Source organism: Xenopus laevis, chromosome 6S (assembly GCF_017654675.1).
Source record: "Xenopus laevis strain J_2021 chromosome 6S, Xenopus_laevis_v10.1, whole genome shotgun sequence".
Lineage (NCBI taxonomy): Eukaryota > Metazoa > Chordata > Amphibia > Anura > Pipidae > Xenopus > Xenopus laevis.
In genome coordinates this window covers 38,462,006-38,480,388 of record NC_054382.1, presented here as the reverse complement: position 1 = coordinate 38,480,388, position 18,383 = coordinate 38,462,006, and the positions used below count along the sequence as shown (strand labels likewise).

The window sequence follows — 18,383 nt, the reverse complement described above, 5'->3', positions numbered from 1 at the left end:
TTAAAGCAGAACTGGTTGGAGCTAAAGCCATTAGTAATTAAAAAAAACTAATTACACCTGAAAATGAAAATTCCCTAAAATCCCTAATTTTTTGGATAGTGATCAAAATAGGAATCCTTAAATACATAAAGCCTTGAATAACCACATAGGCATTAAAGATTTCCCAGTAATTGCTTTTTGATTGTAGAGTATATGAGTCATTTGCATTACCTTTCTGTATATGCTCTGCTATGCTATATTGCACCTCGTCTTCATCTCGATTATATGTGATGAATCTGTTTAATAGGAGTTCCTTTGCGAATGGTCTTTTGGCTGGATCCTTCTGAAGGCATTTATAAATAAATCACTGGAATTTATTACTCCTGGGGGGAAAGAAACAAGGCAGAAGTGTTACTGATGATGTAATAAAACACAGAGCCAGAATTATTCAAAAAGTACACTGTAGTCTGTTGGGTGATAGGGAATTAAAATGGGAGATGTTTCTTTTCATTTAATAATTTGGGCCAACAAAGTGTAAGCTCTTGAATTTATAAAAAGGGTGATGTCTCTTAAAGAATACTGTTAACTTGAACACAGCCCATCATCACAGCAATGAATAGAGTGGATACAGTAGTGACACTTACATTTGAGCTCATTGAACTTATCTCTTTCCCACTTAAACACCTTCCCAGGCCTTATGCTTCAGTGTCTCTTTCCCCATTCCCCCACCCTCACTGCTTAAGGTGGCCATAGACGCATCAATAATATTGTACAAAAAAAATTCTGGTACCATATTTGGTGCATGTATGGTGGGAAACGAGCCAACCAATATTGGCAGAAGACTTGGATATGGGTTGGCTTATCGATCAAAAAGATCTTTTCCAGGAAAGATTGTAATTGTAACGTCTATGGCCACCTTAAGTCCTATTTCTGTAAAAAAAAATTACTCACCATATATCCTCTTTTAGAGTTGGAGCTGGACCATTCATAATCCTTTCGGAAAGCTCAGTACCACGGAGTTTAATGTGTGCTGTAAGTGTAAGAGAACACAATATTATTATTATTATTCTTACAAATTTACAAGGGGCCAACATATTTTGCAGCATTGTACAGTAGAGGGTGACTACATCAAATATTCTGATGAGTTTCTATTATCAGAACCAATCGATGATTTATTTTAACTTTTTGAGATAATAATTTCCTTCTTTAAGGGTAAGGCCACACTGGTCATTTTGGGGAGATTTGGTCGCCTGGCGACTAATTGCCTCGTCTTTGCAGCGACCAATCTCCCCAAACGTCTTCCCTCATTCTGCGCCGGCTAAAATTTAAAAACGCCGGTGCTAACCACACGCGGCGGTTCATTTTCCGAAGTCGCCCGAAGGGTGGAAACTTCGGGCGACTTCGAAAAACGAATCGGCGCATGTGATTAGCGCGGGCATTTTTTTATTTTAGCCGGCACAGAGTGAGGGAAGGCGTTTGGGAAGATTGGTCACCGCAAAGACGAGGCGACCAAATCTCCCCAAAATTCCCAGTGTGGCCTTACCCTCATACATAACAAATAAATCTGCAGTCTGGTTGGAATTATTGTAGCGTGTGAACAGTGACAGACAGATATTGGACATATAGGGCAGTATATGGCTGTATCTGCATTTTCTCAGCAGCAGAGAAAACACATTATTTGCCATTAACCGAAGGGGATACAGGAAAGACACAGTCTGTCTCTAGCTTCTGTCTCTGAAACAAGAAGTTATATCTTGCTTTCAAGTGTATCACTAAAAAGAAAAGTAACTAATGCAAATTACAGAAGACACCATTATAATAAAAGCACAGAAAAGATTCTCTGATTCATGGCCAATTTACATGTTTCATTGTTATAGAATAGGTGATACCCCCTGACCTTCCTAAAAACACTCCTCCATAAATGAACATAAATGCACGTAAAATGTTATTTAAGATTACTTACGAGGATTGTATTCTGCCATTTCTATGGCTGTGATTCCTAAAGACCACACATCCACCTAGAAAATAAAAACAAAAAGCAACACCCATTTAGCAAACAAATAATAACATTGTTACAGGAGATAAAAATACTTCTACCGACTATCCCTCCTCATCCTGTCTCAGGGTCAATATGGGATGCTAAATGACTAATACTTTAGAACCAAGCTACGTTGTATTACTATGAAACATTTCCAGTAGCCGACTTCAACTATACATATTTATGATTTTACATTTTCAAGAGTCTCTACCGGGAGAAAAAAGCTCTACAAATTACATTTGGCATGGATTTGTTATTCCTGCCTTAAGAGTGCATTTTGTTTAATCACTTTAATGAAAACTGAACTAAATGACAACTATTTTATTAATTATACCTTGTAGTTATAATGTACACTTCTTGTAAAACATGCATGGACTTCAGGTGCCATCCAACAGCAGGTTCCTGCATTACTTGTACTGATGGGCCCTACTGTGGCAAGGCCAAAATCAACTGAAATTGAAAGAAACAAGCATGAATTTACTTTGTACAACGCAGTAATAACATCTATGACAATACAGAAAGGTGCTACAGTTATTACAAATGGAAATATATTTTTGAAGCAGTATTTTCTTCTGTCTGGTGCTGACTATTGATTTGAACCAATTGTGCAAAGAGAGTGTAAAGACAGAGACTCATAAAACACTGAACATTCTTAATGACTGTATATTGGAACGTTGCTTACAATGATATTTTTGAATTAGGCAAAGGTGCCATTTTTGGGTAGAGATCCCCTTCAAAGTTTTATGATGCCTAAGAAAAGCTAGGCATTGAGATGAGCAATAAATGTACCCTTTGCTTTTGAGGCACCCATTCTTCCTATAGATAATAAACGTCACTTACTTATCTTCACACGGGCCGTAGAAGTTAACATTATATTGGCGCCCTTGAGATCATGATGTATCACATTCAGTTCCTGTAAGTAATCCAGGCCCTAGAAAGATGATTAAAGCAAACATGAACATGTATATAATTTTATATTCTAAAATTAATAGGATACAAAGTCGGTGAGCAGAGATTATGAAAAGCAATGAAGGGGTTAATATCTGTCTTACCTGTAAAACTTTCTTGCATATGTATGAAATCCAGGTCTCATCCAAGGATCTATTGGCGTGCTCCTAATTAAGGTGTCTACGGAGCCACGGCACACATTGTCATAGCAATCTAGAATAGAAATAAAATGTTTTTATTTCTAGTGTATATAAATATAAATATTATAGTGATATATATATATATATATATATATATATATATATGTTTGCCTAAAATCTATCTATCTATCTGTCTGTGTGTCTGTGTAACATTCCTAGTAATCAGTAGCAGTAACGGGTCTGAAATAATCAGTGTTACATTTATTAACTTTGATTGAGATTTTCTCCTTCTTGGCATGTGCAATGCAAAACCATTGTGTGCTTTTATTTAAGAAGTATATCCTTACCCATAGCGCCTCTTCATTTGAAATGCTGGGCCGTAGATAATAGGCTCCATAAAAGGCAGGGAAGTTGTCGTGGCCAGAAACGCGTTGAAGTACGTACAGTTCAGCAAGGATCTCTTCATTATCCTAGATACAGAAATAATGATCATTAAATTAGTCTTGATAACTATTTAATCCTTGTTGTAAAACATAGAATTCATTACTTTGCCATCAGTGTACCACAGTGCCAACACCACAGATACTAACTTCCCAAAAAAACTTGATAGTAGGGATGACCTCACCGGATCAGAACTCGAGGAAACCAAACTTGGATAAAACCAGCTAATTTTATTAATCCATGTTAAGAATACAAAAGTGTAAGCGGGCAGGGGAACTAGCTTTACGCATTTCGTGACTGGAGTCACTTCATCAGAAGATTCTGAATGTGTAAAGCTAGTAAAGGTTATCAGTTCTCTCAAGTAGGGATGTAGCGAACTGTTCGCCGGCGAACTAGTTCGCGCGAACTTCGACTGTTCGCGTCCGCAGCAAGTTCGCGAACGTCGCGCGACGTTCGCCAATAGGCGTTCGCGTCAAAATCGTTCGACCATTCGACCAATCGATCGCTAAAATCGAACGATTTTCGTTCGATTCGAACGAAAATCGTTCGATCGAACGATTAAAATCCTTCGATCGTTCGAATCGAACGATTTTCGGATGTTCGAAGTTCGCGAACAGTTCGCGAACTGTTCGCATTTTTTGCCGGTGTTCGCGAACGGCGTTCGCGAACACATACTCGGCGGTTCGCTACATCCCTACTCTCAAGTCTCTCTGTGATATGCTGTAATGGCATCCACTCTCAATCATACATACTAACTTCCCCTCTTTCTCTTCCATGCCGCTCCATGTGTTTACTTGCAATGTGTTGAACTGGGTTATGATTTTTTTGTTATGATTTGGTGTGATTTAAATCCCCTTCTGTTAGGGGTGGTTACTTTATAGTATTGTTACATAGAGATTAATGAATATAAGTCACACGTTTGCCTTTTATAAGCAGCAAATATTACAAGCGGATGATATCGTTAGTTTTGCATTTAATAAATAAATAATAAATAAAAACCTCCAGTGAATATTTCACCGGGCTGAACAGAGCTTGGGGCATTTAAAGAAGTCCATTTCTAACCATTACAAATTCCATTTTGCATTATGACTATCCATTATATAAGGGGGCGACTTGCTAATCATGGTTTATAAAGTTTACTGGCAGTTGATTTGTATGTGTAACACAACACTTTCTGCAATATTCTCATTATAATAAATTAAATAGTAAAAAATATACATTCCCCTAAGGTCTTTTATCACTTTTATGGCCACTTCTTTCTTTTCCTTAAAATGCCATGCCTGAAAGAAAACAGATTTGTGGTGAATTTTGACTTGAATTGGATTAAGTACCTGAGTATAACGACATGGGTCTTTGCAGTCTCAGAAACAAAAAGCAAACTCCAAAAGGAAATATGAATCCTGCTTAAAATGTGGCATATGTGGCAATTTAGTGATATGTGACATATGTATGAATATTTATATACTAGATAGATAAATATATACAATATATAGGATTACATTAAGATGTTAAGGGCCACAAAAGGTAGGTCATTCCCGCCCCTTACAATCTTAAAATCTCATATCTGACCTTATGGATTACTCCAAATCCTCCTGATCCAACACATTGTTCGAGGTCTATCCAGCCAGTTGGGTCCTAAAAAAAAGTAAAATGCAAAATCTGAAAATAAGACAATATAATGCCAGGTGGTGGGGGGGAGAATAGAGGGAGAAGGCTGAAAACAGGGATAATAATGTAAAACATTTTTTTGCATACCGGGCATAGTTTGTCAAATCCATGTTCATTGCAGACCTGGTAAAGGAAAACATTATTTTAGATTAACTCAGTAAATAGACAAAAAGAATAAATATTGCAAGCTTTTCTTTTTAGTTTGTTGCTCATTTAGTTTGTTCAGGTTGAGAGGCACCCCCATAAGATTCCTCACTGTGTTCCTTGTTAAGCAGTTTTTTAATTTATATTTAGTATAGCAAAGAGGCCTTGTGCCCAAACAGTGTTGTTAATGGTGGACATAACTATTATAAAGATTATTATTCTTATGTATATGGTTTATGGTTTGTGCTAATAGAACTAATGTGTGTGAGACGTTTAGGGGGTTATTTACTAAAACTCGAATTTCTCATATTTGTATTAGGGGCCGATTCACTAAGGGTCGAATATCGAGGGTTAATTAACCCTCGATGTTCGACTAGGAACTAAAATCCTTCGACTTCGAATATCGAAGTTGAAGGATTTAGTGCAGATAGTTCGATCGAACGATCAAAGGATAATTCCTTTGATCGAACGATAAAATCCTTCGAATCGAAGGATTTTAATCCAACGATCGAAGGAATATCCTTCGATCAAAAAAAGTTAGCCAAGCCTATGGCGACCTTCCCCATAGGCTAACATTAACTTCGGTAGCTTTTAGATGGAGAACTAGGGGGTCGAAGTTTTTTTTAAAGAGACAGTACTTCGACTATCGTATGGTCGAATAGTCGAACGATTTTTACTTCGAATCCTTCGATAGTCGTAGTCGAAGGTCGAAGTAGCCCATTCGATGGTCGAAGTAGCCCAAAAAAAACTTTGAAATTCGAAGTTTTTTAACTTCGAATCCTTCACTCGAAGTTAGTGAATCGGCCCCTTAAACTAAGCTTGACTAAACTCCCATCCACAATTTTATCTTATTAATCAATAAAATAACTTGAAACAGTCAGGTCGGGGAAAAAATTGCGAAAAACCCAAATTATTTGGATACGAATCCTGAATTGCTTAATTTTTTCAGGTTATTGCCTGAAAACCCCAATTTTTTTGGTTTACCAGACAAAATCCAGAGCAGACCACGATACCTTCAAATTGTAAAAAGGACATCTCCCATTGACCTATACACAACAGTGACAGGTTTGAAATGGTGAGTGTTTTTTTCTCCTCTAAACATTAACATTTTTGCCCAAAAAAACTCAGGCAGCAAAAAAAAATTGAGTTTAGTAAATAACACCTTTAAACTTTAGGCAATGTATTCCAGAGCTGCAAAGAAAAAATGACCCATTTGTGGGGGTCCCCATGTAATGTGTGCAGCATGTAGGGATGTCGCGGACTGTTCGCCCACGAACTAGTTTGCGCGAACATCGACTGTTCGCGTCCGCCGAATGTTCGCGAACGTCGCGCGACGTTCGCCAATTTGGGTTCGCCTTAGCTGGCGCTTATTTTTGCCATTTCTCCCCCAGAGCAGCAGATACATGGCAGCCAATCAGGAAGCTCTCCCTCCTGGACCACCCCCACACTCCCTGGACCACTCCCCTTCCATATATAAACTGAAGCCCTGCAGCGTTTTTTCATTCTGCCTGTGTGTGCTTGGAAGAGCTAGTGTAGGGAGAGAGCTGTTGAGTGATTTGAGGGACAGTTGATAGTAACTTTGCTGGCTAGTAATCTACTTGATACTGCTCTGTATTGTAGGGACAGAACTCTGCAGGGATTTGAGGGACAGTGAGTTTAGGTTAGTTAGCTTTGCTGACTAGTAATCTACCTTCTACTGCAGTGCTCTGTATGTAGCTGCTGTGGGCACTGATCTCTTCTGATCTCATCTGCTGACTGCTGCCTGTAACCCAATAGTCCTTGTAAGGACTGCTTTTATTTTCTTTTTTCTTTTTTTTACTTTGCTACTGTAAGAGCCCAGTGCTATTAGTCTAGCTGTGTTGGGGAGTGGGACTGGTGTGCTGCTCCTCCTAGTAGTTCACCACCACCAGCACCAACCAGAGTCAAAATTGTTACAAAGTATCTTATTTGCACCTGTTAGTTGTTCTGAGCTCTCTGCCAAAAGCTAATTAAGTTAGAAACTGTTTTTTTTCTGGCTGTTCAGTTCAGAGAAAAGAGGGACTGGTGTGCTGCTCCTCCTAGTAGTTCACCACTACCAGCACCAACCAGAGTCAAAATTGTTACAAAGTATCTTATTTGCACCTGTTAGCTGTTCTGAGCTCTCTGCCAAAAGCTAATTAAGTTAGAAACTGGGTTTTTTCTGGCTGTTCAGTGCAGAGAAAAGAGGGACTTTCCAGTACAAAAGAGGGACAGGGGGTTGAGTGGTCAAAAGAGGGACAGTTGGGAGGTATGCAAGTGCCACCTAGCTGTGTGAGCTTTTTCACATTCTGTCTAAATAATAACAATAATAATTCTGTGTCCGTAAACATCACCTGAGTGATGTTTTTACAGCAGCAATAATATATTCCGTATCCACTACTGTATACGTTGCCCTTGCAGGCATTGTTTGCCCAGTCTTTAACCAAGTGCCACCTAGCTGTGTGAGCTTTTTCACATTCCGTGTCCAGAAACATCACCTGAGTGACGTAGTGTGATTTCTGCCCTTTACAGCACAAAACGCAGCGCTGTGTCAACAATGTATTTTTCCGATACATTTTTGCCCTTGATCCCCCTCTGGCATGCCACTGTCCAGGTCGTTGCACCCTTTAAACAACTTTAAAATCATTTTTCTGGCCAGAAATGTCTTTTCTAGCTTTTAAAATTCGCCTTCCCATTGAAGTCTATGGGGTTCGCGACGTTCGCGAACCGTTCGCATTTTTGACGCAAGTTCACGAATATGTTCGCGAACTTTTTTTCCGATGTTCGCTACATCCCTAGCAGCATGGTGTTGTAGTGATAAGCATTGATGGCTTCCCTCTGGGCACTGCAGTTTATGTGGATACTCCAAAAACATATAGGGGTATATTTATCAAAGAGTGAAGTTAATAGTGAAGTTCCGCCACTAGAGTGAAATTTCTATGGGATTTTTATAGGCGTTTTTATCAAAGGGTGAACTTTCACTTCACCTCAAAATCCCATAGCAATGAATTGAGAACTGCGGAACTTCACTCTTTGATAAATTTACCCCAAAGTGTTTTAGCATAACCTGGACTGGTGATTTAAACTGCAGTTTGGTTTTTAGGTTCCCAGACATTAGTGGGCCTAAATGAAGCCATACTAAATAAAGATTATGCTAAACATGTCACAATAAATCAATCAGTTCAATGCACAAAATTTCTTAATGTCCTTGATAGTAAATCATACCTCAAGTGATGGAAACAGATCATCACAAATGCTTTCTTCTTCCCCACTAGATATAAGCATGTCATCACTATTGTTTTCTTCTTCATCTTGTTCTTGTAGATTATGTTCTTCCTCTGAGGCATTACCCTGGCTGATCTCTGTGCCAGGCTCCTCAGGTTGCTCCTGGAAATGGCCAATATTTGTCTCAGGATTTTCCTGGCAATTGTCATGGGCAATGATTTCCTCAGGTTGTTTCTGTTTAAGAATAAAAACATACAATTAATCCATTTGTTGCTATACTAATATATATATATATATATATATATATATATATATATATATATATTACATATGGCAATGTGACACAGTATTGGAAAATAAAGTTAGTAATCTGTTATGTGAATATCTTGTTTGTAGGGGTGGACAAATATGACCCATTTCATTAGCCAAAAATTCACCGTCAGTGAAAATTTGCCAAAATGCATAAAAGTCTAGGGCTTCAAAAATGTGCTCATCCCTACAATGTCCCATGTAATGTGTGCAGCATGATGTTGTAGTGATAAGTATTGATGGCTTCCCTCTGGGCACTGCAGTTTATGTGGATACTCCAAAAATATATAGTTCTTAAAGTGTTTTACCATGAGCTGGACTGGTGATTTAAACTGCAGTTTGGTTTTTAGGTTCCCAGACATTAATGGGCCTAAACAAAGCCATACTAAATAAACTTTATTCTAAACATGTCCCAATAAATCAATAAGTTCAATGCACAAAATGTCTTAATGTCCTTGATAGAAAATCATACCTCAAGTGATGGAAACAGATAATCAATAATGCTTTCTTCTTCATCACTACATATAACCATGTCATCACTATTGTTTTCTTTTTCTGCTTGTTCTCCTAGCTTTTCTTCTTCCTCTGGGGCATTACCCTGGCTGATCTCTGTGCCAGGCTCCTCAGGTTGCTCCTGGAAATGGCCAATATTTGTCTCAGGTTCCTCCTGGCAGATGTCATGGGCAATAATTTCCTCAAGTTGTTTCTGTTTAAGAAAAAAAACATACAATTAATCCATTTGTTGCTATACTAATATCTATTGCATATGGCAATGTGACACAGTATTGGAAAATAAAGTTGGTAATGTGTTATGTGAATATCTTGATTGGAGGGATGGGCGAATTTGACCCATTTCACTTCGCCAAAAATTGCCAGCAGTGGAAATTGGCCAAAATATATTAAAGTCTATGGGCGCCAAAAATTCGCTCATCTCTACCGTATGTTTTCCTCTCAAGCATCAATACTGTGATTATCTGGTTGGTGATGCTTAAGAGAGAGAGTGAATGACAAAGATCATTTCAGATCAATTCTGATTTATAGAGAAGGTGCAAAAACATGCATTTATGACAAGGTAAATGTTTTTTATAATTCCCATTATTCAATTACACGCCAGTTGTCTGTGGCAATTTCTACATTCTGCTCTGGTTTCCCCTGGGTAAGAGAGAGATATAACAAACTCAAAGACAACTTTAATAAAAGTAAAATGTATTTTCAAAGTTTTCAATGTATTCCAGAGCTGCAAAGAAAAAAAAAGTGGGTTTCCCCATGTAATGTATGCAGCATGGTGTTGTAGTGATAAGCATTGATGGCTTCCCTCTAGGCACTGCAGTTTATGTGGACACTCCAAAAATATATAGTTCTTAAAGTGTTTTAGCATGAGAGCTGGACTGGTGATTTAAACTGCAGTTTGGTTTTTAGGTTCCTAGACATTAGTGGGCCTAAACAAAGCCATACTAAATAAACGTTATGCTAAACATGTCCCAATAAATCAATCAGTTCAATGCAAAAAAATGTTCTAGGGGCCGATTCACTAACTTCGAGTGAAGGATTCGAAGGTAAAAAACTTTGAATTTCGAAGTTTTTTTTTGGGCTACTTTGACCATCGAATGGGCTACTTCGACCTTTGACTACGACTTCGAATCGAAGTAAAAATCGTCCAAAAATCGATAGTCGAAGTACTGTCTCTTAAAAAAAAACTGCAACCCCCTAGTTCGCCATCAAAAAGCTACCGAAGTCAATGTTAGCCTATGGGGAAGGTCCCCATAGGCTTGGCTAACTTTTTTTGATCGAAGGATATTCCTTTGATCGTTGGATTAAAATCCTTCAAATCGTTCGTTTAGAAGGATTTAATAGTTCGATCGAAGGAATTATCCTTCGATCGTGCGATCGAACTATCTGCGCTAAATTCTTCGACTTCGAAGTCGAAGGATTTTAATTCCTAGTCGAATATCGAGGGTTAATTAACCCTCGATATTCGACCCATAGTGAATTGGCCCCTTAATGTCCTTGATAGTAAATCATACCTCAAGTAATGGAAACAGATCATCACAAATGCTTTCTTCTTCCCCACTAGATATAAGCATGTCATCACTATTGTTTTCTTCTTCCTCTTGTTCTTCTAGAATTTCTTCTTCCTCTGAGGCATAACCCTGGCTGATCTCTGTGCCAGGCTCCTCAGGTTGCTCCTGGAAAAAAGATAGAAGATTATTGATCACATGATTGATTCTGTTAAGTAAATGTGAGATAATTAATTGAGCTCTACAAAGAAGGCTTTAAAATATATTTAGCAAAAAGCCATACCTCAAGAAATGGAAACAGATTATCATTACTGCTTTCTTCTTCCTCTTCTAAATTTTGTTCTTCTAGATTTTGTTCTTCTAGACTTTCTTCTTCTAGACTTTCTTCTTCTAGATTTTCTTCCTCCTCTGAGGCATTACCCTGGCTGATTTCTGTGCCAGGCTCCTCAGGTTGCTCCTGGAAAAGAGATAGAAGTTTATTGATCACATGGAACACATGATTGATTCTGTTAAGCAAATGTAAGATAATTAATTGAGCTCTACAAAGAATGAAGGCTTTATAAAGAAGGCTTCAAAATATATTAAGCAAAAAGCCATGTATTGTTGGGGAAGAGGCATGTTGTGTTTTTTTTTAAAATTCATCTAAAACTACTTACCTGATAGCTGTGATGGCTAATATTGTCTTCAGGTTCTTCCTGGCAGATGTCATGACCATTGTTTTCATCAGGTTCTTCTTGGCAGCTGTTATGGCCAATATTTGTCTCCTGGCAAATGTCATGGGCAATGATTTCCTCAGGTTGTTTCTGTTTAAGAATAAAAACATACAATTAATCCATTTGTTGCTATACTAATATCTATTGCATATGGGTTTGTTTTGTTTTAATTGTGTTAGCCTCTTTAAAATATTTACCTGGCAGAGGAGATTGCCATATCCAGTCGGTTGCACCTGTTTAAGACAGCAAAATAGAACAGTTCATATATGTAATGATGCTTTATTTAATTTAATATTATTTAAATATAACTAATAATAAACTATTATTTGCTTACCAAACAGGGCATTTCTGTGTACATCTTCGGTAGTACCTGTTTTTTAAATAAAAAAAGGAGGGTAAGAGATTATTGATCAAGATAAATAAAATACACATTATACTATGAGATATAGTTTTGAGTATAAATGAATGCAGGGTTGGCATCTATTTTCTCATAAAAATGCGAGGGGTTACTGGACTGCCCCTTGCTGGAAAAGAAAAGGATAATTATACATTAGCAATGAAATGGGTTCTTAGCAATCAGGTCAATGTTGGTATGTAAGTGGCAATGGTCAAATCTGTAAATCAACTGAAATGTTAGATACATTTGTGTAGAGTTGGTGTCTAAGGCTACTGATCCACAGATAAGTCTGACTTGTAATTTAACAAAATCTAATTAACAAACTGAATAAATGTGGCCCCTTGGGAGTAACATATGCTAGGCTATGCATCATAGTTCAAGAAGAGTGTTATATCTGCTAGAAGGTTTGGAGTGTTTTAAGTTTTATTATATTTTACGACATTGTTACATTATCCTCCATCTTTAACAAAACGTTCATGTATGACAAGTTTCTCTACTTACCAAAATGACTTCATTTTTCTCTTCTTTAACCTGGCAAAAGAAAATAGGTTTGAATATTAGAGGCAATGATCAAGGTGTAACTAAATGAATAGGTCCATTAGAAGTTAGAATTAGGAAACATAGCAGTTCCCAACCTCTAAGACCATTTTCCTTATAAAGCAATACAGAAAACAAGGTATGATTTAATATTAGATATGCAGAAAGTGTACAAAATATAAGGCTATTATAAGCTGTTTCTTACAGTGAGTAATGAAAGGATTTGGTTTAGAGCTAGCCAAAACCAACAATATATGAAATTTGTAATTAGAGATGCACTAAATCCACTATTTTGGATTCGGCCAAACCCCGAATCCTTTGTGAAAGATTCGGCCAAATACCGGACCGAATCCGAATCCTAATTTGCACTTGCATATATATATAATTAGGGGAAACAATTTTCTACTTCCTTGTTTTGTAACAAAAAGTGATGCATTTTCCTTCCCCGCCCCTAATTTGTATATGCAAATTTGGATTCGATTTGGCCAGGCAGAAAGACTCTGCTGAATCTGAATCCTGCTGAAAAAGGCCGAATCCTGTCCGAATCCCAAACCAATCCTGGATTCAGTGCATCCCTATTTGTAATGTTATTTTTCTATTAGATATGCAAAATTATCATAAAGTAAAGCTACATCCAACCATGGAGCTGTTTCTGCTTCCCCTGCTCCCTGGTTGGAAGTAGGAGAGCGGCTGGGGGATTTCTTCGGCCTTAAACAGCTATAGAGAAAGAGGACCCCATGGTCCGGGCCCATGCCAGTAAAATTACTCCTTGTACATTTAGATCAGAAAAGCCTCTGCACCCCTCCTGCAAGGTCCTAATCTTACAAAAAAAATCATACAAAAAATGTGTTTTGATTCCCTTACATTATGAATTTGCTCACAAGAGAGGGAGATACAATATTAGGAGAAGAAGTTGCAAAGAACAGGGGCTGTAGGGGGTAAAAGTGGGGCCACCATCAGTAATCATTGGGCCACATACTAATAATGTAGTAGGGACCACACCCTACAGTGCCCCAATTATTAGCCCACTAGTCTCCTAGGCCCCCTGGATGATCTGAATTTCCAATATATACATGCAAAATGGGGCCTCAATGAAACATAGGATTCCCCTCATATCTATGGCCATGCCTAGATCTACTTTGGTCACCCCTGAAGTATCATAAAACTCCACCCCTGCACCGCCCAAACCCTTCCCATTGTGCTTTTTACCTTTGGGCCTCTGTTTGACTGACCCCTGACTGCAGTATCTCCTGTACTCCCCTGATGGTGGCCTGGAGTAGAAGAAAGTTTGTTTTTTTAAAGGCACAAAGCACTTTTCACCTTTGTGCTCAGACATAAACAGGACATGGCAGGCCAGCAAACAAGAACTAATTGAGCCTTCTGGCAGGTTGTAGAGGAGTTGGCAGAAGGGGCACTGAAGGAGCACAGGAGTAGGCATGGCATAGTGATGTCAACAGTGGGATTTCATGGGGGAGAGGACACTAGTCTTTTAGGCCCAAGGATAGGAAGGCACTCACTCTTAAACCATAAGCCAACAACTTCCTGTGGATTTGGTCTGCTGGCATATCTTCCAACTGTTCCGATTTTAACATATCAGCACACAGTCCAGGTTTGTTACTGAAATGTCCTACATTTCCCTTTGATCTCCTGCATTGAACAGCCAGAAAAAATTACAATGTTTCTGAAACGTAATTAAATAAGAAGCTTTTGGCAGAGAGCACAGAATACGCAGCACCTGCATTTAGATACAATTGTAACTATTTAAGATAAGCAGGTCTTTTGGGAGAACAGTGACTTGCAGCTTTAAGGGGACTCTCACCTACATTAACTGTTATAACACATAAAACATGTACCTAAAATCCAGAGAAATTTGTTCAAACTTTGTATAACCTGCCACATTTTATAAAATGGCCATGGTATTTAGGGGGTGTGGCCACAGATCTTTTTGTCCCTCTTTCCATTTTTCAAATGTGGGGAGGTATGTCCTGGATTCAGGAAGTATCAGAGGTTCTTGATTATTCTTTTTTTTTTTTTACAGAACAGAGACAACAATTCTCTGGGTCAATTAAAGACGGGAGTCTCTGTTTATTGTTAGGAGACAGAGATATTGTGGTCACACTTGGGGATCATTTATTTATGTGTATTGAGCTATTATTATTTTTACAAGTTCCCGTAGGCAGTAATTATGAGACAATTTATACCTGTGCATAAAGTCACATGAAAAAATGTTTCTTATTTTCAACTACATTTTTCATAAATAGAAAAAAAAAATATAAACTGTTGTGAAAAAATATTTTTTTGATTATTTTTACTCCAGTCAAAAATTGGATTGCATGTTACCGAAGCTGCTTCTCACTGTCTATTGCATATCTGCACATCTTTAAATAGAAGAAAATTTTATGTACAGCACCTAATTGTCATAGAATAAAATTCCTTTATTTCAGTTGCGTAACAGCAAATTAATTTTAGGGCCCCCCAAATATTCAGAGATTGTCCTGTTTTACCAAAACATCTTAAAATGACTACTTCACGGGGCCCCCTATACCTCCTCCTGCAGCCACAGGGTCTGCTTCCCTTGAAGATATGTTCCTGCTTTATTTGATATACATTGCAGAACCTGGATAACATCTTTAAATAGTGAATATTTGGGGTTGTTAAAGGTGATTTTTGATCATGAATATGAACATATGAAGCCAGAGGTTGCTGATAAAACAGCAGTGTTTTACCTCTACATACATCAATGAACACACAGGCGGTAGTAGCGATGCCTCTCTTGATGATAAAAATAAGTCAATTCTGTATACTTCTTGTATTACCATTAAAGGTATTATGTTGTAGTATTTTTTTTTAAACGTTCTGTGCTATTCCTCATTGTTTTAGAAAGTTTATTGCAAACAGATTATTAAAGGGGAAGAAAGAGGAGGAGGCAGTGAAAGTGCCTGTTGTCTTGGCAGGGACATGTAGACCAGTTTTCGGAAGACAAGGTGAGGCCAGTGCAGAGTATAACCCAACTTATGGACATAAACAGCTGCTCAATAGAATGACTGCTTAAGAAACAAGAGTACTTCCATTTTGACCTGTAACAGACTGTATATCATAAACTCTAAAGAAAAAGGCTTGACAGCAGTTAATGTCCTCCCTGCAATGTTGCAGAGCACTGAATTTATTGCAGACACCACCTTTTTCACATCTGTATAATTTGATAATGGTGTAATGTTCTACTTAGGATTCCCTAAGGTGGTGATCTGGTATTTTTAAAAGAGTGTCAAATACTGTCTCTTGGGAATTTTCTATTACAGATGCCACATGTCTAGCACTACAGGAACTGATTCAAGTACAAAGCTACATTTCTAGCCTGACTCATCCAAGAATCTAAATAAATGCAGTGTTTCTTCTTGAAACTTTTTTTTGCAACGTATTTATTCTCAAATGACAAGCAAATGTACAACCAGTAGTAACATTCTTACTAACAAAAGAATGACTTTTAACAAATCTAATCTAATTCGCTAAATAAAGGGTGCTAAATATTTGAACATGTTTTCTCCCACTTTAACAATTCGGATATCACACAGGTATTTTAATTGGGTTGTGTAAATGGCTTATGTTAGGAGAAATTTTCATTATCTTCTCAGAATGAGATGTGGGGGAAAGGAAACTAGGCTTTAACAATAAACTAACTTAAATCCTATTGTAAAATATAGGTAAAAATATAGATACTACAGGCACATGCCCAACTTTAAAGGGCTTCTGGCAAGGCATTGTTTCCATAATTAATGGATTCCTCTAGGCCCTGCTGGATATAGCATTTTATAAATGATTCTTTTGAAAACTATAACACTCAATTTAGTGATGTATTGTTGGAAAAATGACTTACTTAATTTTTTCAAAAATTCCCTTTTGTGTTACCCATTGTCTTCAAAATGCAGCAGTTCTGTCATCCTTTATAATATAGATTCTGGTTTTCTTATATGTCTGTATTTTTTAAAGTGTGCAGTAACATATCACTGCTAGACTTAAAGTTCTCAGGAACTCCTGGTATGCACACTATAATCTTCAATTGCCCCCCCCCCGCTTATGATATGGAGGAAGGGATTACCACTCTGGTATAAGCACACATCAATCAATCTTGATCAAATAATTTTGTTAATCAGCTTTCTCACTGGTTTGCATTGCCTGCCTCCGCTCAGGGGCGCTCCACCAATGAGGCGAATTGAGGCGCTCGCTTCAGGCAGCAGTGCCCCCCTGGTTGCCAGGGGCGGCAAAAATGCAGCTACCGGTAACTAAGAGCCGAATTTCCGCTTTTCAACCTGGAAATTCGGCTCTTCTAGTGCAGAGTGAGCAATTGCGGTCTCTGCACTAGCAACATGGACCACCCCCGACTCCTCCAACGAGACATGGACCGCCCGACCCCCTCCGGCACTGAAGAGGTGAGTGCCATGGGGAGGAGTGGGGGCGGCAAAAGGAAGCTCGCCTCAGGCGGCAAAATGACCAGGATCGCCCCTGCCTCTGCTGCACAATCCCCATTGAAGGCAAATCTCACAGCTGCTCATACGCTCCAAGGGTCTCTCTATCCCTGAGCCTGACCACTTGAGTCCCTAACCTGGCGGCCTTGTCACTGCAGGGTACTAACCCTTTCACCAAACTCCTCGTTGGAGCCTTAGCTGCTCACTAACTTTCCTGAACCTATCTGCCACTCCTATAGTGACCTATTACAGTTTCTGACCTGACACTTACTTGCTCCTACCTCCACCTCAGGTCCTAACAGCAACACACCACCTTTTCCAGTGAGTGGGTGCACCAGAAAGGTGTTATTTATTAAAATCCAAATGGAAAAAACTCAAGTTTCGACCAAAAAATTCGCAGGTTTCGAGCGATTTCATGAAAAATTCATGCATTTCGGGTATAAAACCTGAAAAATTCAGGGGTTTTTCGTAAAAACCAAAAAATAACCCCCTAATTGTTAATAATTAATGATTGCTTTTATTTGGATGACCTGTGAGAAACAAAAAATGTAATTTGATTTTGACAGTTCTAGTTATTATTTTGAATTATATTAAATATTTTTGCCACTGAAACCTTAATATAATAAAAAGACTCTTCCTATCAACATTCTTACTATCTGCAAAAACTGCAAGTAGATATGATTACTAATGCTTAATCAGGTATTTCTGAGGGCAGAACATGTGGAGGCCTATTTATTAAAGGTAAATTTTTAGAGGTTTTCGAAACCACAAACTACCAACAAATTACAGTTTTTCAGATATTTACTAGCAAAAAAAAATCTGAAATCTCTAAAAATGTGAATGGTTTAAAAATGATCAAATAGGATCAGCGCAGCTCCCATTGATTTCTATTAGGCCCTTGAAAACTTTTACTTGGAGAAGTTATGTATTAGAGATTTTCATGGTTTTTACATTTGATAAATCTAAAATTTTTAGAGCTTTTAAGAAATATAGGAAACCCACAACTTTTTACAGATTGTGATATCACAAGATATTTCATTTAGTTAACAAAAGCTGCAATGAAATTGTCACCACTAGATATCCCCAATGATCTAAGTCTCTCAATACACATTGTAAAGCTCAGGACTGGAACCACTGTGAATGCATTTTCTGCAATGACTTCTGCAATGATCTTCCTCAGTGTGTCCTATTCCTTTGGATACAGCATTTGAATTAATGGTGACAATGATAACTAAAAAATTAATAGCCATAGAATAAACACCAACATGTCTTCTGCATACAGTATATAAGTAGCAGATCACAAGGGCTGTAAGAATTGTAGCCTGCAGTGTAATACAGATGCAGCCACTTTGGTTTGTCTGTTTGA

At 38.0% G+C, this 18,383-nt stretch overlaps 2 long non-coding RNA genes across 2 annotated transcripts; both read right to left on the bottom strand.

Annotated features, from left to right (window-relative positions):
- Nucleotides 1-950: 950 nt before the first annotated feature.
- Nucleotides 951-2,447, bottom strand: LOC121395232. The gene is made up of 3 exons (XR_005962352.1): nt 2,352-2,447; nt 1,943-1,997; nt 951-1,009 (listed from the first exon to the last, which is right to left on the bottom strand). It is a non-coding gene; the product is annotated as an uncharacterized LOC121395232 (long non-coding RNA).
- A 2,321-nt stretch (nt 2,448-4,768) lies between these two features.
- LOC121395231 lies at nt 4,769-5,391 on the bottom strand. Its single transcript, XR_005962351.1, has 3 exons — nt 5,302-5,391; nt 5,116-5,181; nt 4,769-4,826 (listed from the first exon to the last, which is right to left on the bottom strand). It is a non-coding gene; the product is annotated as an uncharacterized LOC121395231 (long non-coding RNA).
- Between the last annotated feature and the right edge of the window lie 12,992 nt (nt 5,392-18,383).